Genomic DNA, 18,026 nt, shown 5'->3' on the forward strand with positions numbered 1-18,026 from the left:
AAAATTGCCACAGGGTGAGCTCTGAGCACTGACCTCGAAAGACGCATTTTGACCTCCAGCTGTTTTATGACCTTGCCCATAAATCATCGGGTGTCGCTGCTGAGTATGCGCAGCTAGACAAATGAAATGTTCCGGGTATTTTTCGCAATGAAATTGCCTTTCGAATGGTACCATTTTCGTCTGCAAATTCTGACTAAATCTTGTGAAAATCGTCATTTGAAAACTTTTTGAGCACATTTTGGACATTTCTAAAGATTTTAACCAGGGGAAAATTACATTGATATGTTCACTGATACCTCGTGTATTCATTAAATTTGAAATGTAGATGAATCAGAGACTCAATAGCGATATGTGATTTTTTTGGTGAGAAAGCCGCTGAACCGCTACAACCAGGCGAACTTTGAGTCTTGTTCACGACATCTGTAACTATGGACGCTACCCGACACTTGGCACTTGATCTTTCCGGCTAGGCTTGACGGGGGGAAATATTGGTGAGATTTTGTCAAGATTCTCATAGAATGGTAAGTTTGTTGATATTTTTCTCAATAAATATTATACTTTTCTTGTAAGGAAGATATTTCTAGTATAACAATAATTGTGAACGACTGTGATTTTTTGCTCTGAGCTGGAGACTGTAACTTATTTAGCATCATGTTGGATGAGAAGTAATCCCGTTATTTTGATATGATTTGGTTTTTGAAGCAACAAATTCAGGTAAACGTTAAACTTTTTAGTATAGTACATTTCCATTTCTCCCCACAAAATTTTTTCCAATATTTCATAAATTTTTTCTTGAGTTTATTGCTGATTGTCTGGGTTTAATCTGCTGAACAGCAGCTGCCATGGGCCAGTTGCCCATGCAGGGGAAACCTGTGCCCAATTTTTCAATTTAAAAAAAATTAAGTTCTGTCTTTCTGGTTGACACCGGCCTTAGTTTTGCTTGCTCATCTGATGTCAACTCTTTGTTCAATTTTTCATATTTACACTGATATGTGGATAAAAATGGACATTGAAATTGATCTAAATGTTACCACACTTGTGTACTTGGTTTGTAAAGTTTTTCATAAACTTGCCTCAGAAGTTGCACTGACTTGTGAAAATCGAAGAGCTTTTATGGACCCATAATAACACACAGCAGCAGGGAGTACACTTTGCAGTGCACTTCACATACACAGAATCATATTACATTCCTGGACACTGCTGGTCTGAGTTACATTGTATCACAGCTGTGTCAAAGTCTTGTTGTCATATGACTTTTGTTGCCTTTGCATTGTATGAAGTTCTTTGGCAAAAAATCATGATCCACAGGAAAAGAGGTGTACATACGCCAGAAGCAGTACGTGAGTTGTCGAAATGTACAGTGAGAGGTCAGGAAATATCATGTGTCTGTTGTTTGCTGCAACTCAACTAACATACTGACCTTTAGTAAATTTTCAAGCAACTTTACAAACCAATTACACAAGTGTGATAACATTTAGATCAATTTCACTCTCCATTCTAGAGGCTTAACTTTAGAAGTTTAGCTCTGTCAAATTTTTGTCCTAGATCTCACCAGAATTCAGGGAATATCATGGCAAACTTTAATATAAATTAAGAAAATATAGCAATAATATGGTTTAATTTCATTTTCATTGCAGATGGGAAAAAAATCACAAACGGAATTTTTCTTCTTCTGTTGATGGTAGCAGGAAGTCTTGTAACTTCAGTATGATTGTTTGAAGTTGCACTGTTGCCATGGAAACCAGTGGTTTAGAATAAATTTACAAGCCACTTTAATTAATGTGTACAGTTTCCTTAAAAACATTGACTGCCAAAATTTCATGGTGATATGACATTGAGAACCAAAACTATGTTGGTTTTGCATATTTAATTAGGGGCGGATCTGATTTTTTCCAAGATTATAAACCAAAAATAGCAATATTTTAATGTTTATGACCCAATTTTTCTACATCAAAGCAAATATATCAAATTATTATACTATAAATACATTAGAAAATTGTTATATTTTCTAAATGTACCTAAATAACTTCATTATGTATTGATTTTTAGTATTAATCAACCCTTGAAACTTGCAATTTGTCTGAAAATAACTACTTTGAGCCTTACTTCGGTCAGAATTTTGGTGAAAATTGCCATTTTAACCCCATTTTTCCAGAACAGAGGCCAAGCTATAATGTCAAAAACACTTTTTCTCTGTAAACATATTCCTTTTTTCCTCAAAGGACTATATAATTTGTTTTGGAAGTACAAATTATTGAAAAAAAATCATTCCAAATTTTGGAATTTATTTACAATTTCATATATTTACACCTATGACGGATGATGTAGGCTTTTTGAGCAACCTTTAGAGGCTCATAACTTCTGAACCAATAACGCAATTTTCATCAGGTTTTCAATTTTATTCATCCCTTGCATAGTTCTTGCTGTGAATAAAGAACATTTATTGCAATTCTGATTTTAAAATTTTGGTCTGGTATACTAGTCATAGATATGCACGTCAATTTTAGTACTTTGTGCCTCTGGGCACAAGGTACTAATGTGATGACGCGGCCCAATATGGCCAACATAGTGGGCCGTATGCTGTGGACGCAGGTATCTCAGAAACGCTTCAGTAACTTTTTCTGAAATTTGGTCTGGTGGTCACTTGGGCATGTATCTCAAACGGTCTTTCTCTTTTTTTGATTGAATCATTTTTAAGGTCACTTTTTAGCTTTTTTCTGAAAACCACTATTTCCACTTTTTCCTCAAAACCACTGATTTGATTATTATGATGTTTGGCATGGGTGTTCATATAGTTGAAATACCGTCAGAAATGTTCAAAATTTGGTGATACATGCCTTATATTATTTTTAAACAATATTTTTATCCATTTTTATTTTATATTTACTTGATTTTGCCTCACTTTCGCTAAAGCTACTGTCTGCGCATGCGCACAACTGTAGGACAAAATCTGAGTTGAAGAATCGAAACGGACGCCATCTTGTTTCTCGGTATGGGCACTTTTTTTACGTTGTGAACGTTTCACTGTGTATTTCAATATGTTCTAATTCTATTTGAATTTGACAGTGATGCACTTTTGCAGCTGTCCTGTATTTTTTGGTACGAAAGGCGCCTTTGATCGACTGAAGAATGACGGCCTCCGTAGGCGATAAACTGGCAGGCATATCAGTTCTACTGAGGAAGTAATCCACTGGCCCGTATAGGTCAGGGGCTCACTTAAGGGAGAACCACTTGATTTCGGGGGGGGGGTATGGAGGATTTCGAGGAAAAAAAATTGTCACCAGGTGAAATAAAAGAAAAAAATTAAGCCTGTAATGGCTTGAGAAAAAAATATTCTCATAACAGACAGAAATAAAAAAGGAATTGTCACAATGCTGTTGAAATGAGCAAAATTTTGGAAACTTCATTCTCATGTATTCTTTGCTGGCATGCTGCCAAAGGCACGCAAATGTTTTTACCACAAGTAATTCTTATGTGTTTTTTTTCCAGCACTTATGATATAAGCATTCACTACTTTACACCTCGGTGCACTCGATGTTTTCCTTCCCTTTTCTGACCCAAGAAATCATGTTTCAGGATTTCTGTTGCAATATCTCAATGGTATAGGCAATATCTAGATGGGACTATTTGACTTCTGTAAATCGTGAAAATTTAAAACACAAGATAGGAGTCAATAAACTAGTGTTAAAACCAATACATTATTCTCTCAATATAAATATGTTAGTAAGATTACAAGTTGACAATGAAAATTGAGGAACAACAAATATAATGAAATACAATGTGTGAGCCTTGTTTCTCTGACCACAAAAGATAACATCTCCCCTGAGAACTTAAAAGGAATTGACTGTTTTAAAGAAAAGCAGGTATAGTACTGATCACAGTTGATTTGCCAAAAAAGTGTTCTATAATTTAAAGTTGTATATATAATAGACTTTCCATTTTGTTTGTCATTTGTTGGAATTTAAAATGAATAAATAAAAACATCCTGTGATATGTGAAACACTGGCTTAAATTTGAAAATTGCACTGCTACTCCATTTGAAAAAAAAATTGATGCAGGTCTGACTGTAGAAATAAAAAATGCTGTCTCTCTAACAAAAAAAAGTTCCCATACCCACTTCCTGCATACCCCCCGAAATCAAATGGGTCTCCCCTTAATATGCGCATGCGCATATAACAAGTTAGCGTTGTTTTTCAAGGACTTTGAAAAATCAAACCGACGCCATCTTGTTTCTCGGTCAGTGCAATTTTGACGTTTTAAAGGTTTTAGCGTATATTTGATTGCTGTCATGTATTTTTTGGCACGAAACGCTCCTTCGATAGACTGAAGAATGATGGCCTCCGTACTCGGTACTCCCCAGTACCGGCGAATCCATTGCTTTTAATAGCGAGGCAATCCCACCGGCGGCCCGTACTAATAGCTGGGTGAGAGCGAGGGAATGCTCTGTCCTTCTACCTCCGGCCTCCATGTCATAACAAACTAGCGTCTTTTTATGTTGATGTACTGTCCTTTCGACACAGCGATAACTTTTAGTTTTCTGTTGCTTATTTTGGGTAATTTCGACAGTTGTGCATTGATTTTGACATCATTTTTGACTTCGTATGTTGACCGATTTACTATATTAAGGAAGTACGCGCACTTCAGAATCACGGCATAATCCGACATGGTAATTTGTCTTGATCATCAGATCATACATGATCCGAGATTGCACTTTAGCAAGGTCACGATAACTAATGTTGTTTGTTTCACTGTCGTTTAATACCTATATTTCCACTAAAAGACCATTAGAATTTCCTCCTGGCTACTTTGAAATCGTGCACTGGCATGCATGTAGTTGTCAACATCACTATGCTTTAATGTACAGTAGACTCTCATACTATGAATATATCGACTGTCACTGCATGTGTGCAAATCACTCCATATCATATCAAAAAATGTAGTATTGCAACGTTTGAGCTGCCAGAAGCCAGAATTTACAGTTTACGAGAAAGTTATCTTACATGTAAAACTCAGTTCTACTGTGAACAAAATGCAAGCTATGTTGTATAACTATCGTGAATAGCATAATATTTTGTACCTATCACCGTGTCAGAAAATCAGAAGGAAACAACCAGTCAGACAAACTGTGGTCAGGATGATACTGTCCAATTTTAATATTTGTCTCTCGGCACACACCAGATGCTCGTGACTGTAAAACAACATTTCCATATAATTGTATATTCAGTTTTTATATTTAGTTCTATTTCACCATATTGGTATGTCCTTCCCTGCACTACCTAATTCAAAATTAAATATTGTTTTTGGCCTTATACATACTTGATGGGTATAGCTTATTTAGTCTCATACATTAAAGATGCACTGTTGACCTACAGAGTCCAAACTTTTTATCATTGTATTGTAGATAGGTGTACACTCCAAATACTAAGTACAAGTGTGGTGAGTGCAACAAGCAAATGTTTTTAGTCCCCACGGACACCGTCCGGGGGGACTTATAGGTTTGGTCATGTCCGTGCGTGTGTGCGTCCGTGCGTGCGTCCGTCTGTGAGTCTGTGCGTCCGTGCGTCCGTCCGTTCACGCAGATATCTCAGACATGCTCAGGTCAATTTCTTTCAAACTTTGCACAAGGATAGTACCCTACCCCATACAGATGCACGTCGATTTGTTTCACAATGCGATCAAATTTGGCCGTGTAAGAGGACTTTTTAGTTTTCACCTCCATAGAATCCCATGTACAAGGCAGTCCATAGACTCCCATGTATAAGGCAGTCCATAGACTCCCATGTTTAAGGCAGTCCATAGACTCCCATGTATAAGGAAGTCCATAGACTCCCATGTATAAGGCAGTCTCCATAGACTCCCATGTATAAGGCAGTCCATAGACTCCCATGTATAAGGCAGTCCATAGACTCCCATGTATAAGGCCAAGAAAAATAAAAATTTAGTTTCTCATCGTATTCATATTGCAAAAAGGATGCAGTGACACAGTTTTTAGTCCCCACGGATGAAGTCCAGGGGGCTTATAGATTGGGTCATGTCCGTCCGTGAGTCCATCCGTTCACGCAGATATCTCAGATATTTTGACAAAATGTCACGTGACCTTGGTGACCTTTGACCTCAAATATATATATTTGTCCATAACTCAGTAACCACAAGTGCTACACCCTTCATATATGGTATGATGGGACAGCTTATGACACCACATATTGTACCTCATTAATTATGCACTTATCTAATTTTGAGCAAGCCAATAGAGCTAGGGGTCTGATTTTTGGTATATAGGGATAACTTAGCACTACATTTTTTTTGACAAAATGTCACATGACCTCGGTGACCTTTGACTTCAAACTCAGTAAACACAAGTGCTACACCCTTCATGTATGGTATGATGGGACACTTTATGACGCCATATATTGTACCTCATTAATTATGTGCATATCTAATTTTGAGCGGACCAATAGAGCTAGAGGTCTGATTTTTGGTATATAGGGATGACTTAGCACTACAATTTTTTTGACAAAATGTCATGTGACCTGGGTGACCTTTGACCTCAAATATACATATTTGTCCATAACTCAGTAACCACAAGTGCTACACCATATATGGTATGATGGGACAGCTTATGACGCCACATATTGTAGCTCATTAATTATGCACATATCTAATTTTGAGCGAGCCAATAGAGCTAGAGGTCTGATTTTTGGTATTACCACTACAATTTTTTTGACAAAATATCATGTGACCTCGGTGACCTTTGACCTCAAATATACATATTTGTCCATAACTCAGTAACCACAAGTGCTACCACCCTTCATATATGGTATGATGGGACAGCTTATGACGCCACATATTGTACCTCATTAATTATGCGCATATCTAATTTTGAGCGAGCCAATTGAGCTAGAGGTCTGATTTTTGGTATATAGGGATAACTTAGCAACATAATTTTTTTGACAAAATGTCACGTGACCTTGGTGACCTTTGACCTCAAATATACATATTTGTCCATAACTCAGTAACCACAAGTGGTACACCCTTCATATATGGTATGATGGGAGACCTTATGATGCTTCATACTTTACCTCATTAATTATGCGTATATCTCGTTCTTAGCAAACCCGTAGAGCTGGATGTCTGATTTTTTGTATATAGGGATAACTATAGGATAGAAATTTTTTGACCAAATGTCATGTGACCTCGATGACCTTTGACCTGAAGTATACGTTTATGTAGATAAATACGTAACCACAAGTGCTATGTCCTTTATATTTAGTAGGTTGGGAGACGTTATGACACCATACGCTTTACCTCATTAATTATGCACACATCTAATTCTGGGCAAGGGAATAGAGCTAGAGGTCTGATTTTGGCATATAGGGATTAATAATCAACTCGATGACCTTTGACCTGAAGTATACGTTTATGTAGATAAATACGTAACCACAAGTGCTATGTCCTTTATGTTTAGTAGGTTGGGAGACGTTATGACAACACACGCTTTACCTCATTAATTATGCACACATCTAATTTTGGGCAAGGGAATAGAGCTAGAGGTCTGATTTTTGGCATATAGGGATTAATTAGCAATACAATTTTTTTTCAAAGTGTCACATGATCTTATGACCATTTGACCTTGATTATACATATATATGCATAACTGAGTAACCACAACTTCTATATCCTCCTTAAGATGTCACATCTTGTACCTCATTATTATGCGCATATGTATTTCTTGGCTGTCTGATACAGCTAGAGGTCTGATCTTTTTTCCTGATTTAGAACCATAACTTATACATGCCTCTGTGTTTCAAATTGGGAACAATGACATAGACCTATGTGTCCATAGATCTGAACATATACACTCCAGTGATACTTCTTAATGACCTCATTTCCCTGCCCCATCAAGACTAATACTCCTATTACAAGTGGGGACTATGTCATTGACAATGACTTGTTAGTCAATGGTTCATATCAAGGTTGTTGATACTTAGAATCCACACTTGAACTTATGCTGGAGCGGTAACCAACCAGTTCAAATAACTTTCATTTATGTCAAAACAATTTGACTTTTTGCCAAATTTCACATTTATGGCAATTAATAAACAGTAAGGAGGTGCAAAGGACGTCGGTGGCTGCTGTGCGGCCATTTTGTTACGATTTCATTGTGTACAGAGCCATAATTCAGGCATATCTCAACTGATTTTATTCAAAGTTGGTACAAGGACATTGACCTATGTCATACATATGCACATTGATTTATTTTGTGATGCGATCCAATATGGCCGCCATGTTGCCATTTTTTTACACTTTTCCATGTCCTGAACCATAACTCAGACATGTATCAAGCAAATTTATTCAAAGTTGGTACAAGGACATTGACTTATGTACTTCGATTTGTTTCTCGATATGGTCCGATATGGCCACAGGGTGGCAATTTTGTTATTTTTTTTCATGTCGAGAGCCATAACTCTGGCAAGTCTCAACTGATTTTATTTAAAGTTTGTACCTGGACATTGACTTATGTCATACATATACGTGTTGATTTTTTAAACAGTAAGATCAAATATCGCTGTGTGGGGGTGATTTTGTTACGATTTTCTCATGTACCGAGCCATAACTCAGACATATTTCCCAGTATCATTTAAAGTTGGTACAAGGACATTGACCTATTTCATACATGCTCGTCAAGTTGTTTCACATCATGTAAGCAGTATCATGTCAATTATTGACGTTTCATAATTAGGCTGATATGTCAAGAAATACTGCATAAAATTTCATGAAACTTGTAAGATGTTAAGCTCACATTGATTTAACATTGAAAAAGACATTTATCAGTGTCATTTTAATTAATTTGTAATTGCATATGTAATGAACTTTCCTAATTAGACTTAGAGTGATATATCCACAAATACAACGTCAAATTTGATGAAACTTGATACAGATGTTGATCTCATAGTGTTGTAAATACTGCATTAACTTTATGAAATATGGTACCGGTGATAATCTATTTGTGTTAGGATAGTATGAAAAAATGTTTTGCAACATCCTGTCAACTAATTCCCAGTTGACTCATTTAATGACCTTTAGGATAGTGGCCTACATTGGTTTTATGTTTTCATCACCATGGAACTCATTCTTGGCCATTGAGTGCCATCTGTATCAAAGTATGTTTTATCACAGACCTAATGAAGAGGACTCCCTGAGGACCTGTAATCAAAGTACCCATTAACAAGTGGGGACTATGTCATCAACGATGACTGGTTTTGGTGTAATGATGCCATATATGATGTGATGTGCCGTTGTTAAAATTAACTTTTAGTCTCATGTATATGCAAATGAGGTAGAAAAAGGGGCGAAAATGGTCAAAATTAGTAACTGAGGAACTACTCTTCTGATCATTGTCATATTTGATTTTTAGGTATCTTGGGCCCTATCTATTCATACATATAGATTTGGTGTCAATATCGGCTACTTTCTATTTTTAATGAATTTTTTCTCTATTTTTTTTGCCATTTCAGTAAAAAAATTCTTTCCTCTGAATGCAATGGTCTTTTTGCTTTAAAATTTGGCGTGCAGGTGCCTTGTGATAACTCAAAAAAGCTTTCATCAAAATTTGGCAAAATTTGCATGTTTGTATTTTTGGGCAATTTTTGCCATTTTTGGTTAAAAAATTTTTCCTTGAAACTGTATGCCATTACTTTGTAATTGGATGTGCGGGTTCATAGGAGTGACCTGAAGATGACTCTGGAAAATCATGCTGAAATTTGCAAATTTTGTGGTCCTTTTTCCATGCTTTCAAATTTGGTACATAGGTGAAATGTAGCAGGCCATGCATTCAAAGTCAACTACTGCCTGTGTGAATGAGCAGATTATGATTGTACTGTTCCAGGCTGAGGTGCTATTTATAGGAATGATGCAATGTTAGACGGTAATTGGTGTTTTAATTAAATTTGACTTACATCGTATCTAACTCTTGTACTGTACAAACCCTATCAATTCACCCAGAAAAAAAATAATGAATATGATTTTAAGTAATTGAATTAATTAGGTAATCAACATAGCCAAAATAATTTTAGTGTAGAATTATTAGAAAGTTCATAGACCGTTCATAGTGAAATGCTTACCATCTTGGAGGATTAAAACATGTAAAGGTAACTTTCCTGAATCCCGACTTTGACATATTCTGAACCGTCATATATTGTGCTCTGTATGTTATCTAAAAGAAATTGCTCATAATAGTTTGTCATGATAGGTTGGTCAAATAAATAGAGATAGAGAAAGTTCCAATTTCCATTTATGGTTGACTTGGTAAGGATAAAATAAAAGAGAGGTCAATTAAAAGAGTGGTCAAAGTGATAGGGTTTTATGATAAAACTGGGCTGTAAGATCCTCATGTGCTATTTATAGCAATTATGCAATCTGTGTAAACTGTGCAGTGAAAGTGTTACATGATTCCTATAATGCTTTTGATGACCTTGAACTTCTTAAGTTGCAAACATTTGTCTCTTCTGTGTGCTTTCTCTGAGTACCTACAAGCTCTACTTATTCAACAGAACTTACTTGCAATGTTCATTTGAAAGTTAAAATGTGCTTAGTTAATAGGATTAAAATACTGATAAAGATAACAGTTGAAGATTCTTTATAACCTGACAGATATGCTGTTTTTTTATGACGTAAATCTTGATAAGTAAGTCTTGTTACTTGAATTAGAATGTAATTAATTAGCTCATTTATATTATTATAAGCAGTAGTATCAAGTTGAACAAGCTGATATTGACAAGTTGGTCGGCTGTTGGAGGTTAAAAGCTGTAAAAATAAATGTATGCATGTCTGTCTGTCTGTCTGTCTGTATGTATGTTAGTTAGTATGTGCGGAGGTATGTCCGTCCAAATTAAAACCTCCTAATCCGCGGCACCTACCATCTTAGAATTTGGTGGACAGGTGCATCCAGGGGCGGAGATGTGAAATGAACATGTCAAAGTCAAAAAGATGCGAATGAGGGCGAAAAAAATGGAAAAATCCTGCAAATTGCTAAAACCCTGTGCACTGGCCAGATTTGGTTGAAACTTGGTATGCAGGCTCTTTATAGTGACTTAAGTTACATTTCTTCAAATTGTGGCGAAATTTTGAAAGTTGTATTTTTGGGCGATTTTTCCGGTTTTGGGTCAAAAAATCTTCTTTTCCGAAAGTGCTCAACCTCTTGCCTTGGAAACTTGTATGTGTGATCCTAGGGTTTGCCTCTGTCAGATTTGTTCAAAATGTGGTGAAATTTTCATATTTGTATTTTTGAGGCAATTTTCCCATTTTTTGTCAAAAAATCATTTTTCAGGGCTTGACAATTTTTTTTCGGTTCACTTGTCCGTCGGACAAGTGGATTTTGAATTCCATTTGTCCTCTCAAAAATTTTACTTGTCCTCCATTTGTAATAATCAAGACCAAAATACTTGCGACGAATTCCGTAGTGGCTTTCAGGGCTTTCTTATTTTGGTAATTTTGCCGACGTTGACGCCGATTTTTCTCAAAAGTTTACTTTGAAGTAGGCCTGCGTACAGTCTGTGTGTTCCCGGCGTTATACGGCCTCCACCACAAGAGGCTGTATAACGCCAGGAACACATAGACCTGTACGCAAGGCTAACATTGAATTTGAACGTACATATCATATATTGGCTTCCCGTGTTTGGCAATAAATGCCGCCGTAAAAAGATTGGTCAGTTTCTGTCGCTGGTCGTCGTCATTCGGTTCACGCATTGCGAGTGCATGCGATCAGGGTGTTGGCAGGTGAAACCGTATTGGGCTCAGCGGGACCCACAAACTTTCCACAATCATTGTCCCCGTCACGGTCTCATCTGCGATGCCCCAAGCAGTCCAAATGCGGTTGACTAAACTTGTGGGTCCTTATCGATTCAACGTGAAACATGTTGCATCCGTCAAGAAAAGCATTTTGCTTGGTTTGGCCATGGAGGTAGTCTTTATCTACCTCCATCATGTCCATGGTTTGGCAATGGGTGGGGTATTTGAGACACGATGTACAGAACATTTTGGAACCGTCATATTTCAACCAAGGCCATTGTGCCTTCCATTTCGGGAGATAGCATATACGGCGTTTTTCCTCATCATAACGCTTATGTTTAGATCTTTTGTCAGAAACATTGATCTAATCATCACATCGACTAGTCGTCGATTCTCAGACGATCCCACTCACGCTGGTCCTCATGGCACCGTCGCAAATCATCACAACGTCGTTTCTCAGAGTTACACAATGCCCATCGTCATGAACTATGCGCCTCTTCACGGCAACAGCTTTGCTTGATTTTTGCGTAGGTCTGCGGAGCGGAAGTTACGCTCTGGCTCGCGAAAATGCATGATGCCTTGTTTGCGTTAGTGGAAATATTACCGTAAAATACTCATATTTACAGCCATCACTCAACAAAGTATCTGCCAACAATGTTCGACTACCTCGCGAGGCCGCATAAATGATTTTGAAGTACTGCACGGTCGAACGCCGATAATCAATATGATTGGGTTGTGCAATTTTTACCTAATTTGTTGGGGAGGAGCAGTCAGCATACAACAAAGAAATGCCGTTTACGCCAAATTTTAAGCGACTTTTTTAATTGGACGATGAAACAATTTCATGTCGATCATCAAAAAATTGCAACATTGTGAGAGTCGGCAAGTGAATCGCAGAAGAACGTCACAATTGTATCTAAAAAAGTCAGTGATTGACATTTATCTGGTGTGAACGACAACGCAAATCGGGCGACACGTGCACAAACCGCAACTTAGGTACCTGGTTTGCGTTGATTGCGCCAGAAGTTGTATAAACAACTTGTCCGGCGGGTGACCAGATTTTATTTTTGACTTGCCCGAAGGTAAATTTCACTTGTCCTGGGCGTCGGGCGATAGGAATTGTCAAGCCCTGTTTTTTCCTAAAGTATTGTTGGATTGCTGTAAAATATGATAGTCTTGATCCTAGGGTTGTTTTCTGTAAGATGTGTCAAAGTCATTATGAGATGGAGCATTTCATATTGCTGGGGTATAAGATTAATTAGTCCTGTTTCATAAGTCAGGTCCATGACATATGTACAACATCAGTGATTGGTTCCATCTTGTAATTTAAGGTCCATTTGCGTTATGCTGATTGGTGGGACCTCATGCGTTATGTATCATTCACTTTGCAGCTCCCTGATTGGTTATGTGTAGGCCGGTCCTCCAGCGTTCACTGCCTCATTATGCGATGTCCCACGTACTTCCTGGCTACCGCTGAAGTAAATGTTATTCTTGATGTTCAACGGATTGGCCAGAAATTACAACGAAAAATGCCCGACAAACTTCATGCGTTAAATTTCCATGTTTTTACCTTCTCGTGTCTATTTATAGACAGAGAAGGTATTAGAGTTGAAAACCAGTATGCTGCTGTCAAGACTTCCGTCTGTCAAGACTTCCGTCTATCAAGATCCGTTGCCGTCATGCCATTGTGATGGGTCATATCATAAACTGGTGGGGGTGTTCATGGCTCAGGTTGAGGTGTGGGAGAACGATTTTGAGCTATGACAAAAATCAAAAGGGACTTGGCGGCATTGCCACAGTGTTAAGCCTTTCTCTAAGGTTTCTTAGTTGACTACAATCTATTACAGACTACTGAGCTGACGTTAGGGGTACTCACTTTGTGTTTGCTCACTCTGTGAGTGCTAGTGTTTGGTACTGAGTTGCGTGGATATCCCCTCATGGCCTCACGTGATCTGGGCCTGTTGCATAATCTGCAGAGATGATCATATGCCTCAGAGTCTGAAAACTGTCATTGTGTAAGCCTGTTGGCATTTTCCTTGCATTTTTTCTCATTTACTTTTGCAAAATATCGGCAAGTACCTCAATATTTCAAGATAACCCTTTCTTCCCAATCGTTTCCTGGAGTTTCAGAGTCATATGAACGAAATGAGTGAAAGTTTTAGACAGGCAAATCGGACGTTGGCCATGTTCAATGTTTACAGTACAATCAGAAGTTTACGTGGAGGAATTAACCAACGAACTCTGTTCATGATGCCCGCCCTCTAGAGGCAGACCCTCCTATATGAAGTACTACATTTGATGCTTGTGGAAAGCTTGACCACACAATGGAGCATTTAAACTTTTAGAAAATGACAAACTGAATAAGAAGGTATTCAGAAAATGTCAAATACTGAGGAAAAATGCGCAAATATTCAAAATAAACAGGTTAACTGATTGGTCAGCTATAAAAAGCAATGAAAATGTTTATGATCAAAAGTTTTTGAGATGCGCACATTTAACAAATACAGAAATTATTAACATTGTAAATATAAGACCAAACTATTTTTTCAGGGATGGGACAGGTTGGAAATGAGGGGTGAGAGACAAAGGCACTCCTATTGCTGCATGTTGATGCAGCCACACCATTTCATTTACAGCATACTTATTCACTGTGTTGTGTTCAAGTTCCATATTGTACTGACTGTCATACAAGGATAATATAAGCAAATCAAATCAAATTAGAAAAGATCAATGCTGTTGTGTGGATTTTGCTGAACATGGCTGATTTTAATATTTCGCCCTATATATTTTGTTTCCAGTAAAGGCATATTTTGATGTAAAGTCAAAATTAACACTACATTGCTGACAATATATTTTACCGTTTCTACATGAACTTTTCTTTTTTAAATTATAGTATATTAGTACTTCAAACAGATTAACAGTTATCGTGATGTCAATCCATAATTTTACATCACAAAGACTGTAATTCTGCCATTTTTTTTGTTTTTCAGTCATTTATAAATTTTGCACTGCACAAGATGATTGAACAAATTGCAATGTTTGAATTTGTAAACTCAAAGAATAACAATCCTTTCGTCACAGATTAAATTATTTTTTGAAAAGAAATTTACTCTTAAACACTTTTAGCATATATTCTTTACATTGTCATGTATTTCAAGGAAAATATGCCTATTAAAAACAGTAATTTCTTCACTTTCAATTTTTTTCAATACTATGACAATTATCAGCCATGAAGTTATACAAACACATGACCAGATAAGCGTTTTTCATCATTTCCAAAGGACTCTTTGGAAAATCCATTAAAAACAGTTAAAAGTGACTTAAATGATCACTTGGTATACATTTAATTTACAGATGCCAGGTTGTGTATTTCACATGCACTCAGGTCAGTAAGGAAGTGCGTCATTACTATTTTGGACTGTTAATTCTTATTTCTGAATTATTTAACTTTTTTCCACATTGAACTATCTTTAGGCAGTTTATACTGTAGCTTAGAATTTTTTTGATTGATGTATTTAATCATCTTTTGGGTTCTTTGGGTCCATATCTCACCTCATACCCCTACATCAACTATTTACCAACAACTCCATGCCAACAACCAATTACCTGACCTGGCCACACATCAGAGAAGGTACAGCGTCATTGACGGTATTTTTACTTATCCCTGTCCCTTTATGCATTACAGTAGACTCGGTTCAAGTCTATGATTTGTTAATGTTTAAGTGGAGTGAACGCAACGATATGTATTTTGCTTTCATGTGAAACGCGCGTGTGAGTTGAGTGAGTGGACGCGATGAGTCGGGTGAACGCTATACAGGGGAGTTTCACCCGGAGGTGAATACGGCAGAAACTCACTCACTATCCTGCGTAGACTCAAAGGTAACGCATTCAATCGCTGGGAAAACATGGCCTGGGCTACCAAATTCCGAATAGTTTTGTACGAAATAGGAGAGACACAAGAGAAACTATTGTAAATGATTTTATTTTTTTAAAATTCACCGACTTGAACCAAGTCTAGCATTACAGGCATGTTGGCTCGTTGTTTTCCAATTGTTGGTTACGTACAAAGTTCACGCTTTTCATTTTCATTTTGATTTGACGGTGGCATTGGCTGCATCGACAACAGTGAGGCATGTGAATGACAAGAGGAAACGATAGAGCTTCAAGGCATTACGTAACAAAAATTACGTAACGGTTTCAGGCGTCAGTAGCTCATTTCAACCATGGAGGTAGCAGACCAACTAGCGCAGGGAAAAGGACAAAATTTCTCCTGACAATATTTAATTCATGTATAATTCACAGTATCACATAAAATGCCATGAATAGTGAAGGAACTCTCGAACAAGGTCAAATCTAACTAGATATTTTGACAAATACTCGGCATGAGTACCCTTCTTCATATACTGGGATCGAGCTGCGACCACGTTCAGGCATCATCCAAAAGTACATGGGACATTGCATAATGAGGCAGTGAACACTAGAGGACCGGACCTACACATTAACCAATCAGGAAGCTGTAAATTGAATAATTAATAATAATGAGACCTAACACATGAGGTCCCTCCAATGACTGCTCCGAAAGTGGACCTTAGAGAAGCAGATTAACCAATCAGAGCATGCAGTACATGTGTGTAGGACGTATAATGTAGTTCATTTTGAAACAGGACTAGTTGGACTTGCAATGGAATTTTCCAAGTCATCAACCTGTAAGAATGCAATGTCAAGTGTGTGTACTAGTACTAAGTATCTCTGTAAAATGGGAGGACAGTGTCGTTGACACTATTTTGAAATATCGAGCACAAAGAGAGACGGACAGACAGACAGACAGACACAAGCAGACAAATAGACAGACAGACATCGCATGCTCACGTGTGTGAACTTTTGAGCAAATAAAAATGCAAACATAATGACATAAGAAAGCAAACACAATGACAAAATGAAATAAAAATGCAAACATAATTGAATAAAAATGCAAACAAATTAAGAACATGAAATAATATAAACATAATGAAATAATGTTTACACAAGTACCGGTATTTGGCACTAATCTCACCCCACAGAAATCAAGGTGTTAAGCACAAAGATGTGATGTAAATTATTGTAATTTACACTGAACAGGCATGCACCTTGGATTTCATGAGAATTTAGAATTTATATCAACTGATGTCACTAGCGTGCGGTTCCATTGTCGCCACTACTATCTGAGCGAGCAAATTTTCCTGATCTCGCCCTGGCTTTTTTCAGAATGGAACATTTGTGGATAGCAACATGCGTTGTAACCCGAATGGAGGGCCTAAGTTCAGAAGTTCAAATGATTGTCAATATTTGGACACAGTACTAGTGTGCCTGACAACTTTGAATCTTGCGGATTGATGTTTAGAGTAGATGTTCTAAATTCGATGTAATCATCCAAATTTGGGCACCGGGTCGGGGCATGATACTTAAAAATAAGCATGGGTACAAAGGCGCTTTCTCCCATAGCTTAAAGGGTATGTCCCACATAAATTTCAAAGTTAATTTTGCTTAAAATGAGCCATGCTATATGATTTTGCCATCCCTACTTTATCAAATAAATGCATCACCCCAAGGAAACGACGCGGTTAAATATTATAAAAATGCAATATGTTGTGCGACTTTGAAGTTGGCTGCCATTCGGGTCGTTTCGGAATTCGCGGGCATTGCCACCGGAAATGACGTAACTAATTGAACGTACGAGTGAGTGTGTTCACCTCGGCCATAGCGAATGCTTACCGCTGTGGCTTCAACATGGTGAGAAGTTACGCTTTTGGTGGCTGAAGTAACAGCAGCCATTGCCAGTTTTATTGCATTTTAGAATGCTGTATTAGCAGCATTTGCCAACATTACAAGAAAGGGTCAGAAAAGAGGCACTCTGAAGACAAGAGTTTTCTGCGGTGACATTTTCGAGTGCCGTAACTTCGCGTCGAATAAACACGGTTCGGAAGCCAGATGTACGGTAAGATAGACTTTAATTCCTGGACTTACTAAATCGATTATGTAATCGCAATGCCGTACCAGTACGACTCTTGTCACCAGAAAGCGTTCGCGTGTATCATCATCAACTGTGGACAAGAGCGAGAGCAGCAGCAAGACTGCGACAGGTTGCCCAAAACATGTCAAGGGGATGGGGGGCCGCGGAGAAGTATGGCTGTGTTTACATCCACCAGGACTGAACGCTGATTCAGCTGCTTCACAGAAGTGATTGTAAATAAATAAATAAA

At 37.6% G+C, this 18,026-nt stretch overlaps 1 protein-coding gene across 1 annotated transcript in view; it reads left to right on the forward strand.

Annotated features, from left to right (window-relative positions):
• The window catches only part of LOC139123702 (uncharacterized), a 190,979-nt gene that overhangs the window by 112,906 nt on the left and 60,047 nt on the right, over window positions 1–18,026 (forward strand). The gene's annotated exons all lie outside the window — the stretch shown is intronic.

The sequence above is a fragment of the Ptychodera flava genome, assembly GCF_041260155.1.
Source record: "Ptychodera flava strain L36383 chromosome 23 unlocalized genomic scaffold, AS_Pfla_20210202 Scaffold_23__1_contigs__length_28996876_pilon, whole genome shotgun sequence".
Classification (NCBI taxonomy): Eukaryota; Metazoa; Hemichordata; class Enteropneusta; family Ptychoderidae; genus Ptychodera; species Ptychodera flava.